Below are 12,017 nucleotides of genomic sequence, written 5' to 3'. Positions count from 1 at the left end.
TGGCTTGGGGGAAACATTTAAGTCATTTTTACTGTCATCATCTGGCTATGGTTTATGGTAAAAGTCGTGCCAAAGAGAATAATCTGGGGAGCTAGATACAAGTTCATTTAATGTGTGGAGGTGCCTTTGCTCTAGTGTTTCTCATAGATTCATGGAAACTTCTATTGCCTTAAGAATGACATGCTAGACTGTCACTCTTTTTACTGGATTTTTGCCAAGCAACTTGTCTTCATTTAGGGAGAGTTTATGGACTAACTTTTAGCTCTTAAAAATTACCCCAGGGAGAAATGATGTTTTTTTGTTTTGTTGTTTGTTTGTTTGTTTTTTGCTTTTCTAATTACACAGTCCTTGCTTTTTTGGCTCTGAAATGACAGCATGCTTTTAGAAAAAAAAATACAAAAAAGAAAAAAAAATTAAAATCACTGTATTAAAACAAGAAAGAGAGCCAGTAAGAAGTGTCTAGGAACAGAGCCACTAGAATTTCTCACTTTCTTTATGAGTCAGAGGCGTTGTCATAGGAAGTTTATTTTTATTTTTTTCCTGTTATGATAGGACAAGACATCATGAGAGGCAGCACAGGCGGGCAGGAAGACCGTGGACTTTGGCATGTGACCTGGATGGAAGTACCTGCTCTGCCTCTTCCTAGCTGTGTGGCCCTAGGCAAGTTGCTTAAGGAGTGGAAGCTTAGTTTTTCTCATTGTTAAATTGGGAATAATAATACCCTCCTTGTAGGGTTGACATGGGGAACATAGATAATGGGACTAGCACAATGTCTGGTCCTGTTAAATAACAAATAGCTTTTTTTATTATAACCACTAATGATGTGTTCGAATTTCTCCCTTCTCCTGTAGATGACTATGAGCTACTTATTTTCTTAAAGGAGAAGGTGCTCAACTGTGCCATTTATGGAATACTGAACTCCAGGCACTAACTTTGTGAAGTGGAAAGATAATTCCCAGAGTAATGTCCTAAGAGAAATAGTAAATTGTATGGAGTGGGAGGTCTGAGTGTCACAGATAAACTAAATATTTCCTCATGCAGTAAATTACACCAGAATATCAGTGTGTTCTTCCTACAGAAATTAGCTCCCTATTGATGGTGAGAAAGCAAATGCTCAAAGAAAATATTTGGCCAATGATCTTGGTTAGTTAATGATAGTAAAGATAAAGCAGGGAATTAACAGCTCAGAGACTGATGAGCTAGTTCAAAGAATTATCTAGGCTCCTCGTTTATTGAACTTGTTGCTCATTTTTGGCCACTTCTCTCCACAGTATTCAGAGAGTGAGATGGGAACGAAGAGACAACTTCAATTTATCCAGTGTTCTAAAGATTTTTTGGGTAGAAGTGGAGGTTGAAGATATGAGAGAGAGAGAAAGAGAAAGAGAAACAGAGAGAGAGTAAGAGAGAGACAGAGACTTGAATAATTCTGACATTCCTGCTATTATTGTAATAAAGAATTGAGCCATAGAACAAAGGCATGTTATCTACTTCTTTTGTTCCTTTTTCACCTGGGTTTTAGAAATCTCTCTACATATCTTATAGTGACATTCAGTGTGTATTACTTAACAACTAGCAAGACTGAAAATACCATGTTCTGAGTGATCTTGAAATAATGCTGCAGGAAGTGATTCTTAAACTATTCTTAAGCTGTTCCGTAGAATATCAATCCCAGGAGATGCGCTCAGGCAGGGTAGATCTGTCGTCAAATGTTTAAGGAACACTTGATTGTAATGTCTTTGGAGGATGAAAAAATATATAGCATATAAACATTTCTATGAAGTCATACAGTGAATAAAAATGTTTAATATTGTTTCATTGAGTGTTTCTAAAACTAATTTGACCACAGAACCTTTTCTGGTATAAAAATCGATCAATCCCAGGTAGTCATGTTTTGAAATGCACTTTGGAAAATGTTGAAGCAAGGGATGTAGAGATTTTATACAAAAGTCATTATTAAACAGTTATCTTTCTCCAGTTAAAATAGAGTTTTTAGATCAGAAACCCTGTATTGTATGTGAGAAATTCCCCTTTGGCTGGTCTCAAAATTTAGATTGGTAAGAATATAGGCCTTTTAAGACTCTTTAAGCCATTTTCTAATTATTATTTGTTTTTTAACTTTCCACTTACCCTTGATCTTGTTTGGCCTTTTGAGATATGTGGGATTGACCTCTGTATTCTAAGAAACAAAAATACTCTTGCTATATCTTGGAAGGTTATCTGGCTATTTGACATTTTATCCCATTTTGACTGATTTTGTATAAATACTTTGAGCCCTTCCTAGGTATTGTAAGTATAATCCATTTACCATACTAAACGAATAACCATAAAATGCATACTTAATTAGTATCTTTCTGAAAAATACTTGACAAGACCTCACATGTCTCTAAGTGGCAAAGAAGGTAGTTATTTAAAAATTGTTCTGCTTAAGATAAATAAATAAAGGCACAGAGATGATCAGTGATATGCTCCTTACCCCAGAGACAGTCAAGGTGTTTTTGAAATTAAAACACTGAAGATTTTCTGGTGATTTGCAAGTCACATGCACACCAACTCCATAGCTTCATCTCTACGGACACAAAAATTGATCTTAGAGGATTGCTGTTTTGCTGTGAATGTTATAATTTTTACTAAGCAAGGGCTCTCCTCTGGTGTGCCAAGGATTTTTTTTATGGTCCTAATTGATCTCTATCCCCCAAAGGGTTCTGAATTATGCAAGTATCTCAAGTCTTAACAAGCCATCCCCACACAGCTGTGCAATGGAAATGTTCAACAGAAAGGTATTCACTTCAGTCTAGGCAAGACCCTGGCTGCTCCCTGGAGAGACCCAGATTTAGGGGAGCAGGCTCTGGGCCATCTGGGCTGGAGAAGCCTGTTTGGCCCATTTCTGTCTTTTTTCTCCCAGCTCCCTTCCCATTACTCTGCTGACGGGGAGGGTCTAGTCACCGCAGGCTTCCTCAGACTTAGCGCTTGTCTCTCACTGACCCCCAGCTGCCAGGCTTTGTTTATTACTGAACTGAGCATTTAGATTCAGTCTTGGCTGGTGGTAGCCTTGGAAAGAACATTTTCTAAGATTGTTTTAGTTTTCTTTCAAATAAACTTCCACAAGCCTGGACATTTCAGGCACTGCTAATGCCAGAAATGTGGGTGATTTATTCTTAGAGGCTTAAATTAGGATTTTTTTTTTTTTTTTTAAAGAAAACTAACAATGTGATGTATTACTATGGTATACATTTTAGCCATTGGTTGTAAAGGACACTTTGCTCTGCCTTCGATCTGAAAAATTTAAATCTAAAGGCCCCTTCTGGGAACAGATCTGTTTCTATGGAGACACCCAGCCCCTGGCTCCCTCTACTGGTGAACAACCTCCCTCTCCACTTGGGCAGCTGGGGATTGTAATTAGCTGGGGGCTGGAAAAGGGACTAGACATGCCCTTAAACTAGGAACTGTGGATCCGATAGCATATTTTCGCCACAGATCCCCTTTCTTTCCTCATTCTTCCAACCTCAACAATCTTGGCTACCTAACTCACAAATTCTTAGCTCCCCCTAGTGCCTCCCTTCATGTACTTTTTGGCTTTAATCTTACATCTGCCATTTAACAAGAAGCCGCTTGTTTGGATTGAGAGCACTGATCAACACCATGATTCCTGGACTTTAAGGCTGGGCAATCGCTAAGTGGATCTTTAAAGAAATACAATAATGTACAATCATCACTGAATTTATGAATGAAGTTTAGGCTTATCGTCAGAGTGTAGACAGCATGCTAGTTGGAGGAAGATCCTCAATAGGATGATTGCTTGAAAATGCCTCCCACCTGCCTCATTGCAGTGCTCTTTAGTCAGCTGGTAATATTTGAAATCCTCCTACTGAACTGATGGCAGCTGCAGCTTAACCCCTCTGCTGCCATAAACTAGCTATAATTGCCTTAGAACATGAAGCCTCAATTATGGAGGCCATTGGCCCAGACTTCCAAAAAGCAGCTGTTGTATCTAGCTAACAGAGGGGACTAGAGAAGCTTCCCAATAGGCTAGATGCATGTTATTTCCTAGAGAGGTTGACAGCTGACACCCACACCCAGGTCTGTTTAGTTAGCGTTGGAAAAGTAGCACGTGAAGTGATTAATTGCCTTCAGTCTCAGCACATCAAATGATCCAGCGCCTAAATATCCTGTGGTGTAAACGCATCAATTGGAAGCTTAAGAGAGACAGTCTTCAAAAAAGACTTACTTAAAAGAATGTTTTCACAATCATGCTTAGCCATAGACGGTGTTAAATTTAACATATAATAAATCAATTTTAGAAACACACTATTTCGGAGATATGGAAACAATTGTCAGGCATGCTTCAGAGGAAAGTGAAGAAGCATCTGGGCTAACATCTGTCCGCTTATTCAGGGTAAATTGTTTACAGAAACAATACAAGAATATTCTTTCCTGCCTTCATCACTTGCTATGGTGGAGTGACTTTATGTGTTACCAATAATTGTGCTGTTATTTTAGCAGTGAACATTTCAATGACTTGACTTCCATGGAGTTATTATCCTGGGTCAGAGTCAAGTGTAAAAGGAGGTGAAATAAAGTCCCATTTCACCTTTTCCCACTTGAGGTCCCATCAAAGGATAAGAAGTTTTAATAGATATAGTAAAGCTTTCACACCTGTGTGATCCAGGCTTCAATTAGTGTTGTATTTAAAGAACCCTGACTCAAACAGAAAGTCATCTCTCAAGCATTTGAGAGGGTCTGGTTTTAGACAATCCTATTAAAATCTCTTGTAGTACTTCAAAACTCTTGGAGATTCTCCCTCTTCTGTTTCAGAGGAATCAACTCTCTTAGCTTCACTGTTCTGTCTATATATTCTTGGTCCCTTGATCACCTCTCCCCTCTGTTACAACAAATCTCATACCTACATATTCTGACCGATGTGTCCCTCAATGTTTTTCCTGATTATCCATTATGGGTATTTCGCTCTTTCTCTCATTAAAGGCGGAGGAAGGTACAAAATGGTTAAATTGGCAACACATTGTCTGTTGGGTGGAAGAAGAGGAGAATTACGCTGTAAATCATCACATTCTAATACATTTGTTCCTCAAATGAATATTGGAACTAGATCTTAAGCCTCCTGCAAAAAATAATATAGTTTCTAGAACTCAGGTAAATGTGGGAAGAACTAGTGAGAACACTACAGACAGGAAAATAGCTTAGCCATTGCTAAGGTTAAAATGAACTCTCCTATATTTCCCAAAGCAAGGGAGAATCTTAAACTCAATACATTTGAGACCTGAGTCACTATATGTCTGTATAGACTCTATTTTCTACAAAGTAAAATTTACTTTGTAAATCCCTTACTTTGTAGAAAGTAGTTTTATGGACTATATTTTCTACAAGTAAGAAAGGAGTTTAGGAAAATGGATATTTTATACTTAGCTTTTTTCCTCATTCACTCACCCACTCAACACAGATTTACTGAGCAGCTACTATGTACCATATTCTGGGCTGGTTAAAAACATACCATCCATGTGATGGTGATGACCATTGACTTCACTCTTTACAAGAATTTATATCAATGTGTCCTAGACATTTGGTAGTAGAGGTATAGCTGTAGTCCAAACCTCTACCAAGCTATGGTTTCTGAGAGCCCTGTATGTTAAGTGTCTGCAGAATGCTCAGCATAGTCAGAGACACCTTAGATTCACATTATACAAGGAGCCACACTGTAGTTATTCAAGATTAGGCACAGGTTGGAGACTTTGACTGTATGAACTCCAGCCTTGGGTGTGCTATACTCAGCTGGGTGGCCTCGGGAAAGACATTAACCTTTCTGATTTTTTGCACCTGTAAAATTAACTTTTCATTACAATTAGCTCCAAGGTCTTTTCCAGTATTTACCTTTTGTGATTCTCTAAGGTTTTTTTTGTTTTTTTTGTTTTTTTTTTTTAAATTTCCAAGTAGTTGTAATAGGTACTGGATAAGTAAAACGGCTTATCTTGAAACCTCATCTCAGATACTCTGTTGGAGGCAAGTAACAATTTTAAATTACTTTCTTCTAGGTATGTGAATTAAAGTTTAGAAAAATGTGAAACTTTTACATTTGATAGGGTGGAAATTTATATCCTATTTAAGAGAAGTATGAGGAAATTTTTGAAAATGAGAGAAACCACAAGTATGAATGGTTCTTTAGAAACTTGTTCTATGAGAATTAAAAAGAGATTTATTCCAGTGAAAGAACAAAGGGGATGTCACATATGACTGTATCTGCATATCCTGAAAGATTTGCTGAAGGCGAGAAGGGTCAGTTTTTGTTGTCCAGGAGGGACAATGAAAGTGAGCACCAAATAAATACAGGACACTGAAGGTGAATTGTCAGGTGTGTGTTCATATTTTACATAGTCAGCTAAAGTTGTTGCTTTTGCTCTTATCCTACATTGAGAAGTTAGAATTCATTATTTTTATTTTAATTGATTATGATCCATTTTGGTGAACACTTTTTGTTTTATTCACTTCAGTTTGATCTGATGCAATTTCAATGGCTTCATGGATTTGAGTTTACAGGGCTCCAGGCTTACAGACATTCTAACCTTGTGTGACTCCCTTTAACCCCATTCCTGCAAATCTGCTTGAGGAAAAACTATGAAGAACGTTCTTCCTCAAACAACAAACACAGTTACTAAAGTGATAGAGGGATCTCTGATTAGCAGCTTTTCTCTGTTGGTGTTGAAATGTGGTTCATGCTCATACTTCTCACTCCTTATCTCTCTAGAAAGGGGGAGTTTAGTAGAGCTATAATTTAGTACTGCGGGGTGTAACCTGCTGTTAATGTCTGCCAGGTCACTGGAAGATCTTCTTCATTATATTCTTAGCATTTTGTGACAACTTATGAACAGGTTCTTTTAAAAAAATGTGTATTCCTAGATGCTTTAGGGATTGAGAGATCCTTTTCACACAATGCTAAAAAGAAAGATTCTCTAAATTCCTAAGGGCATTCATTCTCTCCTTAATTCTCCTCTCCTCTCCTTTTGGTTTTCTTTTCACTCAATAGTTAGAATAGTGCACCATTCACAAGAATACACTCAAGTTTCAAGATCTGTACCTTCTTTAACTTATGTACATGTATGTTTATAGGGGTCTGGTTGAAGAGAAGCAGGTCAACGCAGAAACACCTAGCTCCCAGAGGGTTACTTGGAGGACCAGAGGTTTTAGGAAATACAGTGTGTCTCAATCTCTCTGCAAGTTTCCATACCAAAATGAGTAACCATGGATAAGAAGTAAATTGCTCTTTCTAACTTTTAGCTTGCAAATAAGCACTCAACATTACGCTTTTCAGGAGACTTAGGGTTGGTTTTGTAGACATGACCCATCCATTAGTTAAAAACGTGTTTTAAGGATTTTTTTTTTTACTCATAGTATAGCTTTTAGAATTATGACTCGCAAATTACTGTGGGTTTTTAAATATGGGCAAACCTGAAATCATTTTCATCATTAGAACCAAGCTGTTCTTTTCTGTTAAAGAAGGAGGGCTAAGGAGAGGGGCAGAGTAAAGATGGATCTTATACTTTCATTGATTAAAAAACAACAAACAATTAAAAAGACAAGAGCAGACATGGATTTTTACTCTTCCCCATCCCCTCATGTTCACATAAATGAGGGGTGCGGGAAGTTACGTTTCGTAACAGAGCTCCTAATCTTGCTTTTCTCCTAGGGCACTTCTGTGATTCCTCCAGCTTCTCTTTCAAGTCCCTTTTCACCCCAATCCCTTCTCCTTGATTTTTGTTTCACAAATAGGAATAAAGTGTCATATGTTTTCTGATCATGAAAAGGATATCATTTTATAATTTTGACATTAGTAGAACATCTAAAATGCACGTTTCTGTAGGAACAGCAAGCCCTCAAAATCAGTAGAGCGCCCTTCTTGTGTCTCTAGTGAAAGGGGCAGTTCCTCATCTTGTCTTTTCTGAGAAACATTAAGAAGTCCTCCCAAGCCTGCTGCAATGCATTGGTTGGGTATAGTCAGGGACTTGATCAAGAGGCAGCTACATAATGGCAAAAAGAGGAGACTCACCTGAAGTATCCACATCCTATGCAGAAGGGGAGATTGGGGGCGACTACATGAAACTTCAACATTGATTTTTCTAAAAGCTTAAGAAGAGCAGTGTCATCTTGCTTGGTATGTACCCTATGGAGAAAGGATAGCTTTGCCCCTGGGAACGTTAGATCATGAGCAAACTAAGATGATCTCACTCAGTTATTTAGGGACTTGAACTTGATAGGACATAGGGAAGGCAGTTACTGCTAAAAGGTTCATAGCTGGTCCAGTGCATTAATTGCCAGAGAAAGCAGAAGCAAACCCTTGGAGAATACTTTTATCCCCAAACTTAGGAATAACTGGAAGCTCATTTAAACTGGGAGCATTTCCCCCTCCACCCCAAGGAAAGATAACTTCCCTCAAGGGGATGGGGAGAATGAAGCAGCGTATTTTCATCCTTGTGATAATGGATGTGAGTCAGGCACTATCATAAAAGAAGAATTAACTTGAATGTGCCACATACTTGGTTTGGCCTTGTCCCATACCTGTACTCTTGTCATGGTTGATTACCTATGTACATCAGATATAAAGCAAGCAGTCTGCATTGTGGCATGAGATAAAAGGTATGTTAATATGCTCAGGCCACATACTATCTTGGCCAATAGTAATTTTATATCATTTGCTTAAAGGAAACTACACTTCTTGCAATATTTTTTTCCAATGAAGAAAAATTTAACATGACTGAAACTTTACATATAACTCTTGCATTTGAGTAACAGCACTGAATCCTCTCCATCTCAAACAGATCTTTTAAATATTTTTATTACTTTTGATATGCAAAAGCTAAGGAGAAACGGTTTGGAAGACCTAAGTTAAATTTCTAATGAGTCTTGTTTTGTTAATAGGGGAGAATTTTATACAGCTTCGATGAGTTTTTTCTTTCCACATGAGATAATATAAACAAACAAACAAAAAATAAAGAATTCATTTCTCTTCTTACTTTAAGAACCTTAAGGGCTAAAAGAGTGGTTTGGTTTCCTGACTGGCAGTTTTGGTTTGCCTTCTCTAAGTGGTCTTGTGCAATTCCCCAGAGGAAACATTTGAAGAGGTTTTTTTCTCCCACATGAGAGAGTTTCATCCCACACAACCCACAGAATTTGATGGCAAACTTCATGCACCAAGTGTCTGGTTTTACAGAAGTGGCTGTGGTGTATGTTTTGCTTTTCACAGGTGCACATTTATTCTACCTTAGGTATAAGAAGAGATCATTTTATTTTAAAGACGGTAGTTTAAACACTGATAATTGGATGCCAATCAGGTAGGTTTTAATTTACTAAATGAGGGGGAAAAAGGGTGGAAAAAAGGATTAAAACTTCCAAAGCCTTTCTAGCTGATCTTTCTTTACAACCATCTGGTGTGCACAGAAGTATTGTATAATCTGGCCTGTATTATTCTCTTACTGTGAAACATATTGAAACGCTTTGTGTTTAGGTGTGTGTACAGAAATTCATGAAGTTCTTTTATACACTTTCTTAGTTCCATCACAATTCTCATTTTAGGATGTCGTGAAAAGATAGCCTGGTGAAAGAGCACATTCTACCCTGGTTTGTAAATTTGGATTTGTTCTTTCCTATCTACCAGCCACCTGATTACTTATACCGTCCCCGTGCAAAGGGCACCCGTTCACATCATTTTTTCCAAGCACTAAAACCTGGAAAGATATTTTTTAAAGGACTACAGAAGCTGTCTTGGGGGTTTGGAAAACATCACAAAATTGTTAGCAGACCTTTTGACTGTGCTATTTTTAGGAAGTTAACTGTGTTCTTTCAAAGTACATTTTTGACAATGGGACAACGTTTGCCTTGCCCCCACTGATGTGTGAAATATGTACAATGAAAAACGTCAGTACAACACCCCAAACAGATACATTTTAACCTCAGCAACAGTCAGCAACAGGAGAAAAAGTGATTAAAAAGAGAAAGGTTTTCGCAATATTTATGCTGCTGTTTCTTCCCTAAAGGAGCTTTTATTTTACCATTCAAACAGAAGTTTGTTTTCAAATCAGTTGCTAGTTAAAGAAGCAGCGGATCTCGCATCCGTAAGAATCAGCTCTAACCAAACAGCAAACGCGTTGGCCAGACGGTGTCTTATTCCCCCACAGCAACCCCCGGTAGGTCAGCTGCCTGCAGAAGCGCTATCTTACCTTGAGCACGTAAGATCAGGGAGAGAGGCTCGCGGGCTCCCACGGAGAGGATCGGGGAAGGGCTGTGATCCGCTGCTGGTAACATGCACTTGGCTTTTATGGGCAGGTGGGAGGAGCTGCTCCTCATAGTAGGTGGGCAGGGAAGGAGCGGCGGGCGGGCAGCCTCTGGAGGAGCTGGACACTCTTCTCTGGGGAGGGGAGGAGAGGGCAGAGACGGGAGCCCGCGAGGCGTAGGAGAGACGACGGGGCGGGGGAGGGGGGGCGCGGTCACGACGGAGGAAGGAGTGGAAAAGGGAGAAGGGAAAAAAGAGAGGGAACGAGAAATAGAGAAAGGGATCTAGACCACAGATGGGGAAAAGTGGGGGAGAAAATGAATAGTAGAGAGACACAGAGAGAGAGAGAGAGAGAGAGAGAGAGAGAGAGAGAGAGAGAGAGAGCGAGCGCGAGAGAGTCTGGAAGGGAAGGGGAATTGGAGTATTTTCCGTTTTTGCATGACATTTTATGGCAGAGGGAGTTGTGGGTGATTGTGACTTTTGAAGGTGTTTTCTGGGAATTTGGGAATTTGAAAAGCTACATAGCGGTCCGGGAGAACTGAAGGGTTTCTAAGCGAGGCAAGGGAGGGGAAGCGGGGCGTCCGAGCAGCAGAGCCGAAGTGCAGGCTTGGACCCGAACCCGGAGCCGGAGGCACTGACACAGCCTGGAACCAGGCAGCCCCCAGCCCGCAGCCCCGTCCCACCGCCCGCAGGTGAAAACCGCCCGTCCCTCTCCCTCCAGGCAAGGCTTATTTGACAAGAAAGTTCCTGCGCTCCCTGTCCTCTGAGCATCCAGAGGCCCCTCTTGAGACTTCGGCAGCATTAAAGTAAATTCAGCAACGGGGAGGATCTGCGAGGACTTGCTTGTGGAGAGAGGAACCTCAGAACCAGCCTGGGTCTTCCAGCATCTGCTTATGTAACATAGGATTTCAGAGCTCTCTGCCCTCTGGTTATTTTCGGTATTTAAAACACTCTCATTCCTAACAATCGGAAAACGTCTTGGTGCCACAGCTCTTGCTCAGTGTGTCTTAAACATTAAGAGAGGATTCAACCAACAAGTGGCTAAAGGATCAGTCTGAAATTACTAAGAAATGCATTCAGAGAAAGAAAAACAAGCTCCTTTCGCTGCTGAGTGGTGACTCACTTCCTAGCCCAAGCCTGATTTTTGCCACCAAAGGAATTAAAGCATTTTAAAAGAGAACCTGAGACTTGGGGTGGGAGATGCAGTACCGGGAGGGCGAAAAGGCGGGAATGGGAGCGGGGAGAGATGAGTAGGTTAGAAATAATAAAGGAATGAAATTGTACTGAATATGTATATATGTACTTGATTCAGTGTTCACCGCAACCTTATGAGGTAGGTATGATTCATATAGCGCAGATTTTTTTAAAATTTAAAGAAAGGCATCTCTAAGGGTTTTATTAACTGGCTCAAGCTAGCGAGATGGGGAACCACAGCTTGCAAACCTTAGGCACTCTTCAGTACATCAGGCTGCCACATAGAACACTTAGGTTGGTCTCAAGTTAGATCCTGATGTCTTTGGCTGGTACCAGGCTCCAAGAGAAGGAAACATGATAGTGAAGAGCAGAATTACTCAAACTTAGCACTACTGAAACTTTCTCGAGGATATTTCTTTGTTGTAGGGATCTTTCCTGTGCATTGTAGAATGTTAAGCAGTATCCCTGGTCTCTACCCACCAGATGCCAGTAGCAGTACCCATTCCGCACTCCCCACCCAGTTGTGAAAATAAAAAATGTCTCTAGATTT

At 39.8% G+C, this 12,017-nt stretch overlaps 1 protein-coding gene across 6 annotated transcripts in view; it reads right to left on the bottom strand.

The window, feature by feature from the left end:
- Nucleotides 1-10,479, bottom strand: part of COL8A1 (collagen type VIII alpha 1 chain) — a 150,505-nt gene extending 140,026 nt beyond the window's left edge. For 3 of the 6 annotated variants that reach the window (XM_038003229.2, XM_038003233.2, XM_038003234.2), the window contains exon 1: nt 10,221-10,410. The gene's annotated coding sequence lies outside the window, so the exon portion shown is untranslated. Of the gene's footprint in view, nt 1-2,473; nt 2,567-10,220 lie in introns of all 6 variants that reach the window. The other 3 variants (XM_038003231.2, XM_073009676.1, XM_038003235.2) reach the window with 3 other exon arrangements.
- Between the last annotated feature and the right edge of the window lie 1,538 nt (nt 10,480-12,017).

Source organism: Chlorocebus sabaeus, chromosome 22 (genome assembly GCF_047675955.1).
Source record: "Chlorocebus sabaeus isolate Y175 chromosome 22, mChlSab1.0.hap1, whole genome shotgun sequence".
In the NCBI taxonomy this organism is placed as follows: Eukaryota; Metazoa; Chordata; class Mammalia; order Primates; family Cercopithecidae; genus Chlorocebus; species Chlorocebus sabaeus.
This window is presented reverse-complemented; position numbering and strand designations above follow the sequence as displayed.